General features: G+C 39.5%; 1 protein-coding gene and 1 long non-coding RNA gene across 9 annotated transcripts in view; one reads left to right on the top strand and one right to left on the bottom strand.

The window, feature by feature from the left end:
• The window catches only part of STARD13 (StAR related lipid transfer domain containing 13), a 324425-nt gene that overhangs the window by 225753 nt on the left and 89085 nt on the right, over nucleotides 1-9587 (bottom strand). The gene's annotated exons all lie outside the window — the stretch shown is intronic.
• Nucleotides 138-3153, top strand: LOC121657900. Its single transcript, XR_006013786.1, has 2 exons — nucleotides 138-1414; nucleotides 1984-3153. It is a non-coding gene; the product is annotated as an uncharacterized LOC121657900 (long non-coding RNA).

The following is a 9587-nucleotide window of genomic DNA, read 5'->3' as shown; positions in this document are numbered from 1 at the left end:
AAGGAAAAAAAAAGAGTAGGATTTAAACAAAAAAAATCATTAAATATCCCTTCCCTGCCCGCTATGGGGGGGCGGTGGCCGCCGCCGGCTCGCGGGGTGGCAGCGCCACCTGGCGGGCGGCGCCGCGGCGGCCGAGGGGGCGCTCTAGCGGGCAGGGAAGGGAGCGCGCCCACGCCGGGCAGGGGCGGCGGGAGCTGCCGGGGCAGCGCTCCGGGACACGGCCGTGCCTCGCTCCCGGCGCCGCGCTGGCATCCGACCGTGCTTCGCCATCAACCCCCGCACCGGGAGGCGCCGCCCGCATGGGCTCTGTGAGGAGAAAAGCCGCTGCCAGCGGCGAGCGGCTCCTGCAGGGGGCGAGGCTGAGCCCCGGAGCCGCCGCCCGCCTGCCCGTGGGAGCGATCGGCCCGCCCCGTTACCTCCAGGGCCGCAGCGGCCCCAGGGACGGGAACGATGGAACGCCGGGGTGCCCGGGCCCTGAGGGGCCTCCGAGCTGGCCCTGCCTCAGGCTTGCCCCGAGAGCCTCCCCCGTGGTGTGGAAAGTCTCCCAGCCGGGTCTGGCTTTGCCCTTCCAGTAAGTGACTTTTCCATAGCGCCCTGCCTCAGGTTCTCCGTATGTCAGAGCACTTCAGCTAGAAGGACCTGCCTCATGCCTTGGTTGGGCGTGCGGTGGCTGCTGCTGCTTTGGCTGCACAGCTAAGCAGAGATACACAAGGCTTAAAAACAATCTAAAGACAAGCAGATCTTTCATTTCTGGGCTCCTCAGTGCAAGAGAGACACAGACCACCTGGAGCGGGCTCAGCGGAGGGCTGCAAGGGACTGGAGCATCTCTCTTCAGCTGAGGATTGCAAAATGTATCAAGGGACTGGAGCATCTCTCTTACAAGGAAAGGCTGAGGGAGCTGGGCCTGTCCAGCCTCGAGAAGAGACAACTGAGAGGGGACCTAATCAATGTCTATGAGTATCTGAAAGGAGGTGTCAGAGGACGGACCAGGCTCTGCTCCGTGCTGTCAAGCAATAGAACAAGAGGCAAGGGGCAGAAACCGATGCACAGGAAGTTCCACCTGAACATGAGGGAGGACTTCTTTACTGTGCAGGTCACCCAGCACTAGAACAGATTGCCCAGAGGGCTTGTGGGGTGTCCCTCACTGGAGATATTTTCAGAAATATTTCTGCAATTGCATAGACTGAACAAAAGTTCCTTCTTTTATGTTCAAGGCTACAGTTGCTTTTTGCATTGCACTTAAAACTGGCTAACTGCACCTCTAAATAGCTACACACATTTCTGAAAATTAAATCTGTAATTTTCTGCATGGGAAATCTGCCCCTCTGTCGTAGCTGACAGATGTCAGAGTAAAATGTGCTCAGTTGAGACTGATTCTGTTTGACTTCAGGAATATAATTGTGTCAAATCTGAGGTATGAATAGATTGCCTTGATTTCAATAGTTTCATGAATAATAGGAACTGCATAGATAATCTGAGACAGTTATCAGTGCAAAATGTGCCCAAATTCTCAAGGCTAGGCAGCCCTGGCTGACAGAAGCACATAATTCTGAAATTATTTGTGTTTGAACCATTTGATTGTATTACAGTTTGCCTTGGGTCAGTTGATGACTTTTGTTAGTTGTGAGACAGCCTGAATTCAACTCTGATATTTGAATGCGAAAGGAGACTTCCAGGCAAGAGAGAAAATTCTCCAAACTTGTAGACTTCAGAACAGCTCAAGAGATGAATGTCTAAAATTAAGCATTTCTGAAAACACTAAAGATTTGCTTATTTCATTTGACATATAGAAATGAGTCTGAGTTGGCAGATTTGGACAATCTTGTCTTTTATCTTTCTTGGTGATGGAAAAGGGGCTTTTTTTTCTTCAAAGTCCATTACATTTTGGGCATGAAATGGAAGGATGTGGGTAGGGAGGAAGAATAGAAATCCTGGATGCTTCAAGTCAAAGTCAGGCTGTAATTGCAGTTCCTTTCATTACAGAGTGAACGCTGGCAAAGCGTCAGATCCAGATGTGGAGGATCAGCCTACTAATGTTGACATCATGACACTCAGGAGCAGCTGGTAGAGCAGAGAATCAAGGCTTTGAAGCATGAATTTGGATCATGTTACAGCAAACAGCTCTTGGTGCTGGGGAAACCTAATTTTGATTGTGGTTCTTTGTTGTCTGGGTCAATACAAATGAGAATAAATGTAACTCCCAACTTCTATTCCTCTGTAATAGATAAAACTGAAACATTTTGGACTACATCAATCAAAGTATTTTTAAATACCTTTTAAAAATTAGTTCTCTTGTGTTTTCCTTCTGGATAGTCTAGTTTTCTAGTTTGATTTACTTTTTGTAATAGACCTTTCCTCACTGTTCATTACAGGAATTTATAGCTTTAATTAACTGCTAAATGTACATTTTTTCCAACTTTTCTCCATTATATTTTAAGGGTACTTATAGATATAGTAATTATACTTTTAAATAATTCTTTCATATTTTCTTTTTTCTTTTTTTCCTTGGTGTTTTAAGAGAACAAAACCATAGTGTTCTGGCTTTGTGTTGCTCAGCTGCTGTTACATCTCTCCCACAACTTTTGAAAAGTTCAGATACCTTCAAGCCAGTTTAAAAGACGGGAAGGAATATCAGAGAGACCCTAGTTTAATCAAAATTGTGACTGTCAAGAGACAAAAGTGATGGCCCGCTATAAAACCAAGGATAACAGCCGGTATAATTTCTGAGTAGCTGCTGATGAATTTATGTGCTAATTGGCCAGGCAGTGAAAAGGTACCACTAGCTAAAGCACATATTGATCATCCCTTGCTGGAGTCATGGAGGGGGCCTGGGGACATTCTGGGGGAAGGGAAGTAAAGAAGACATAGGCAGTGTTGGGAAAATAGTGGGAAGTAGAAACTGGAAATAATGCAAGAACAGGAGAGGACTGGAGTATGATGGAAAGCAGTGAGAGGTGTGGAATAGTTTGGGAAGCAAGAGCTGCTGAAAGGGGTGAGGCTGGAGGCATTAATTCTGCAGAATGTCAGGGTGGTAATCTTAAATCTGAAAAGCATTTTAGAACGATTAATTAGTTTTCTGAGATAATCATCATGGGGTGATTAGGTGAAGTCTGTAGAAACAGTAGGACAATAAATTTCCACTTCCTATCCTGAGATGCTTGATTTTATAAATGACTTTTCTTCCCTCATGGAGGGCAGTTGGTCTCTGATCGAGAAACTGAAGAAAAATACATTACAAAGGTTGTTCAGAGCTTATTTGCTGATTTTATAGGATTTGTGTCACTCATCCCGCATGCTCTTTTATTTTTTTCATAAGCAGCAAAGGAGTTTCCCAACAGCTTCCGCTTAGGTGTCATCCCTGCGAGGTTGCTCCTTGCAGAGCACTCAGGGAGTGCAGTGAATTCATTAGATGCCTGTCTCTAGTGGCCAAGGATCAAGACAGGGATTTAGTTAGTCCCTTTCTGAATGTTAGGCAGGGGGAAGAATAGTGGATTGAAAACAGCCACATAAAGGAAAATTATTTTTTGTGGCAAAATTGCAGCAGATGAGTATGTTTTTGAAAATCTTTTTTGGAAAAAGCCCAGTCATTGGGAATGAGGAAGGAATCAGTGTCTTTTCCTCAACTGTGTAAGAAATATATGTGCTTCATTTGACAGCCTGCTTTCTCTATAGCGTGGAAACTGGATACATTCCCTAACACCCAGATAACATTCTGCTGATGTCTTAACTCCGTGTTAAGGCAAGATGTGCTGTGCACCATCCCCACTTCCACTCCTCCTGGTCTTCCTACTACATTCCCTGTTTCTCTGGAAGAAAATTATAAGAGCTGCAGGCATACTCCACCAGGCCCCATGGATGATCAGGAACCATAGAGACTTAAATATCTTAGTGCCAGAGAATTAATAGCCTAAACTATAGAGATTAGATTTCACTCCTCCCTGCCTAGTAAAATGAGCAAAAACTTTCAACCTGGAGAAGCAAAGAGTGTTACACATAAAATTTTGAACAAGCCATTGGCTGTATCAGGGACATGTCTTGCAAGTCACCTCTCTGTTTTTCTGTTTGGGTTTTTTTTGCTATCTTTGGTAAACTGTTTCTGCTACCTGCCTATGCTAAAAGCCCCAGCATCAGGTGTGCTACTATAATAACCTGCTGTAGTTTATACTTTTTCTTGTTTCTCTAAATGACAAGAAAAGCCATGACAAATATAGAAACTAAGAAGCTGAAGGAATTGGGCAGAATTTAAATGCTGAATTAAGGTCATCACTTAATGCATTTGTCTATGCATTCATAGAATCCTTAATCCCTTATTAATTTATGTAGTGTGTAGTCTTATATTTTTAATTATTAATGCTAGTTACATACCTATAGTGTTCAGAATTTGAACTACATTTTTTCTTTCAGAGATTAGAAACAGACATAAGTACCATGTGAGTGATCAAAACAACTTTCAAAACTTTAACTAGTCATGGTATTTGTAATTATTAATGGTATTTGTAAAGGCCTGAAGCCCTGTCTTGCTAGAATAAAAAAAAAAAAAAAAAAGGAACTGTGAAGTAAATGTTGTATTATTACTACATAGTACTGACTGCATATAGTGACTGCATATATGCATAATACTGACCACATAATATTTTGCTTCCCCTGGACATCTTACTTTATGAAGACTCTTTTGTGGCTTTTTTAGTCACAAACAGAAACAAAATAGTAATTATATATTTTAGCATGTCCTTTTTAGCTTGGAAAGAAGATACTGAGTTAAAACCCTAAAACACCTTCTGTTAAATAAATCAGTTTGATCTCAATTTTTGAAGAAAAGTTGCTTTGATAAAGCGGCCTTAGGCATCGTTCCTGAAGGAAAAGAATGGCTCTGTGTTCCCAGAGCTTGTAAACATATTGCTTGTGCCGTGTAAGTGTTTTTGTATAACACATAGGTTGGAAAATGAGGCCTAGAGCTCCAAAAAATCTTATCTTGCTGTAAGAATATGATGGTCACTAAATAGCAAAAACTACTGTTACCAGAACCTTAAGGTTCAGTCATGTTCTCTCTCCCTTGCTTCGGACGTCTGCTGCTGGAATAAGAAGGGTTGAGGGAGAACAGTGACCTGTAGCAACTACTTTTATAATATACAGGAGTTTTGCAAAATCTTCAAAATACAAATGCACTGAAGAAGTTCTGAGGCAGGTGAAGCTGAAAGCATGAGCTTTCCCTTATCAAGCAGAGATTTAGCCTGACCATTATTGACTCCCAGTTCTAACATAGCTTGTATTTTGGAGTACTTTAGTTTTATTTTCATTTGCCTGGCTCTTTGTGAACTACCTTAACTGAAAGCATTCAAAAATTCTGTTTATCCTTGTTAAGGTATTTGGTAAGCTTTATTTATAAAAGTAATGGTTATTGAAAAGAACAGGAAAACGTTGTTTGGAATTACTAGGAGAATTTTAAGAAAGAGTGAAAAAAAACCCCTGCTGTGGGATGATTTCCAGCATTGATAATTCTATTCATACATATTTCAGTTCCCTGTGATATGGCATATTTTAGAAAAACCCCATCAACCACAAAAATCCACATAAAAAGGTCTATTGGTGTAACTCTACAAATAACTGAAAACAAACAATTCCTAGGCTAATTCAAGGATTTCAGCTAGTTTCTCCAGTTACGTAGTTCAAACAAGTGCATTTTGCAATGCAGAAGACTTAACAGTAGCACTAATAAGCAAAATCTTGCTAGCAAAATGAGGTATAATGTAGAATTGCAAGATTTGCAGGTTCAGGAAGATCTCTAGATATCCTTGAGAAGAAAGTTTTATGTATGTTTCGGGTATATCTAAACACACCAGGAAGGTTGGAAGGATCATAGTTTGTATTTTAGCACTTTGCCTGAATGCAACACTTGAGGAACTTAAAAAAGTGACAAGTTCTCCCAACTGCTCTCCAATCCTGCTCACCTCTGTATAGTCCCAGTATGATATTGCTACCTGTAAAGAAAACCAACAAAACAAACCAAAACCCAAAACAGTAACAAAAGGAATTGGGCTAGACAGCTCTTAGAGGGAAAATGTGCATAAACTGATCAATGTACAGTTTAGCCCTGCTGGAAAAACCCTGCTTAGTGTAGAAACCAGCCTAGTTGCAACCCACCCAACGTACATTTGAATTTAAAATTTAAAATGCCAAAGTGATAGCAATTTCATATCTTACATTATAAGTGATATTTTTTCATATAATTGGTATTTGTCAATGCATCAAGCTTGATTTACTTTTCAAAGACAGCTTAATTCTGACAACTTTCCTCTGGGGAAAATACCTTTACCTGCCAGTTAGGCTATCCAAGCTCCTTAGTAGCCCACCTAGCAAGCTGCTGGAGGCTCCTGACATATCACACCCAGGGTAAGGAATTATTCACTGTCATGGAGAATTTTGAATCTTTGGGGAGTTTTTTTCTGAACTAGAGTAACCCCAAATTTAAAAAGAATTACTTCCTTTGCAAAATGGAATGCTTTTATTCGTAATGTTATACCTAGGAGGTTGGGGTTTTTTGATATATACTGCCAATTTTAAATTGGATGCATAAACCAAATTTTCCTTCTCAAATTTGTACAGTTTTCAACCTCATACTTGCTACTCTTATGGATTCATTTTAATTTGCATTAGAATTAAATGCAGTGTGTTCCAAGCTGCTTGTGTGAGCACTCCTTAGTATTTGCAATCATTTGAACACAAATTACAAATAAGAAAAAAAGCACCCATCAAGAAGGTCGAGTCATCTTTTTTTTTTTTTTTTTAGCTTAGATATCTTCATTCTGTTCAATGCAACTTAAACTCATCTTCTTAAGAACTTTGTATAAAGCTGGAAACACTGCACACAGGAGATCTGAGAGCATTTAAACTGTGAATGTATACATTCCAATTTATAGCAATTCTTACTAGAGTTTCCTGTTATTTTTTGTTTGTTTTTACTTGGAGAAGTGGCAGTTTTTAAGTTTGCTGTCTGTTATTCGCATGCAAAATGCAGGCTTTGTCATGTCTGAAAAGTTTGGTTTCAAAAGCATTTTCTGAACTTGTATAATTTTCCTTTGCCTTTATTTCAGAAAGACATGAGTTCATCTCTGCTTGCTTGGAATATTGGGGGTTTCCCACTAAGGCTTTTTAATACCCTTTTTCTCTTTTAATTTTTTGGGTTTTTTTCTTAACCTCCGTGGCATTATGTGTCCCCCAAGACAAGGCTTGGACAACTCAAAATAGCACGTGATCTGTACTACACAAAACACAAGGGTATCTTGATAGCCCCTTGCATTAGAAATGCACCATAGTATTGCAACTTTTATTTAAAAAAAACCCTAGGGTCTTTGGAATGTTTCTGTCTTCCAGGGGTAATCTTTTTTAGTTTAATCATCTTTTATCTCACAAACATAATCATTTTCCATATATCACCATTTATTTGTAATACCGTGGTAAACTCTTTAACACAGCAGATAAAAGCACAGCTTGAGGTGAACTCTTGGAGTCCAGATCCTTAGTTGCAGAAATACTTGGTACTCCACTTTCTCTCAGTTTAGGCACCTATCTTGGCATGTTAATAATAGGCAGTCTGTTTATTCTTTCTTCTAGTTACTGGCTTTGTGTACTTTTCTCTTGATCTTGATATGTGATGTACATCATAAAGAATAAAATACATACAAGTTGCAGTGTTATATTCTATTGTTCCTTGACAGGTTTAGCAGCTTTTTTTACATTTTTATTTAAGTAAATCAGACCCCAGACTAACTGCCAAGGCTTTTGCCATAGTGAAAAGTCATTATTATGTAAATACTGAAATGTCACCATTTTACTGGTTGAATAGAAACAACAAATGGTAGCTGCAAACCTTACAGTAGTTTATCTATGATATCACTAATTACTTTGCCACAAAGATTAGGTTAAAGCCAAACAAAGTTCCTCTGCACATATATTAAAAATGAGCTGTTAAATCTTTGACAATAAAACATGATCTATTCTAGACCTGATCTTTGAAACATTGGATTGATAGTCTAAATGGCAAAGAATTTCAGAATCCATAGAAAGCACACATAAAGAAAGCCCAGTAGTACAATAGAAAAAGACTGGTGAGATTTTGCTGAAGTTAATTTGTGGAAGAAAAAATATTTCAAATGCAGACATTGACTTCAATGTCCTGTCTGATTTATTTCAGGAGAACTCCAAGCTAATTCAGAGGAGATTTCCCTTCTCTGCACTGCAAAAGTCTTAGCTCTGAGATAATTCAAAACTAGGCAAGAGTTTTACAAGAGCATCAATTTGAACAAAAGCTTGGATAGAAAGAACAATCTGTTTCCATTTTTATTACAATTTGAAATACTCCATACTTGGAGAGATTGTTAAGGAAAGGCTTGAGGCTGATGACACTTTCCTACAGAAAGCAACCACACAAGAATGTTATAAAATGAAATCTCAGATCCATCATCCTAAACTCTCTATGAAGTTCATGACATTTAAAACACATTTTTTATGTTCCTCCAAATTGGTTTCAGTCACATATCTCAGTGTTCACACAGATTTCTGGTTGTATGGTAGCTTGTCATGTGGCAGTACCAAAATGGTCATGGATCCCTGAGCATGTCAGGTCATGTCAGTTAGGGTCTCATGGCACTACCAAAGAAATACATCTGTTATGATACCAAGCTAACATTATTTTATTCAAGTTTCATACAAAGAAGGACAGAGGGCTCCTAGCTGTATCCCTAGAGTCTTATTTTCATTAACTGGGCATGTGTTACCTAGGAAGAAGTTTCAAAAGCACCTAAATGCCTTGTAGGAAGTGCCACAATCTTTCAGTGGGACTTTTGTGTGTGAAGAAATTTGCAACTCATTTTTCTTACTCCATCTTGAGAACGTTTACATATTACAAAATAAAGTTTGCAAGGTTTTTGATTGAGTAATGTTCTGTTTCTTTCTGTTTTGTTTGGGTTTTTTTCTCTGCTATACTGCAGTTCTATTGGCTGACTTGAAAAACATTACAAATCCTTGCTTGGCAGCCAAACGAGCTTTAAAATGCAACCCAACCTGTTCCCCTCATCTTTTGTGCAAGTTTCTGATCTCACAGGTTCTGCTTACTGCCCATCCCACAATTTATCCAGTGTCTCCATTTGTTCGTTTAAGAACTATCTTAATTTCAATGATAAACAGATTAACAGATTACTTCATGTTTCTTCTAGTCCCCTGCATCTAAAACTCAGTCTGTAATTCTCACAGGTGCCTGTTCCCATGCTCTGACAGAGGAATGTTGTTCATCACAGCCTTCACTTAGGGCATATTTTCTGTTGACTTTTTCTCTCCTTCTATAGAGATACATGAAACACTTGAATGGGCTCACATTGCACGGGTTCCAGATATTTTCAGGTACTTTTAAAGAAGAATCTTGATATACCTCTTCTATTTTATGGACTCAGTGCAATCATAAACACATAATCTTTTGTTATGTTTTCTGGCAAGAGCAATAATAATATTGGTCTTTCCTGAGGTGACCTTATGATTCTAAAATATTCAAATACACAACAAATCAAGTAGTCAATATTTGAAAAAGCCATAAC

This window comes from Corvus kubaryi, unplaced genomic scaffold (assembly GCF_017639235.1).
Source record: "Corvus kubaryi isolate FWS band 111438036 unplaced genomic scaffold, C.kubaryi_AGA036_p1.0 split1-65, whole genome shotgun sequence".
In the NCBI taxonomy this organism is placed as follows: Eukaryota; Metazoa; Chordata; class Aves; order Passeriformes; family Corvidae; genus Corvus; species Corvus kubaryi.
Note: the sequence above shows the minus strand (reverse complement) of the source record. Positions and strands in the feature narration are given on the sequence as shown.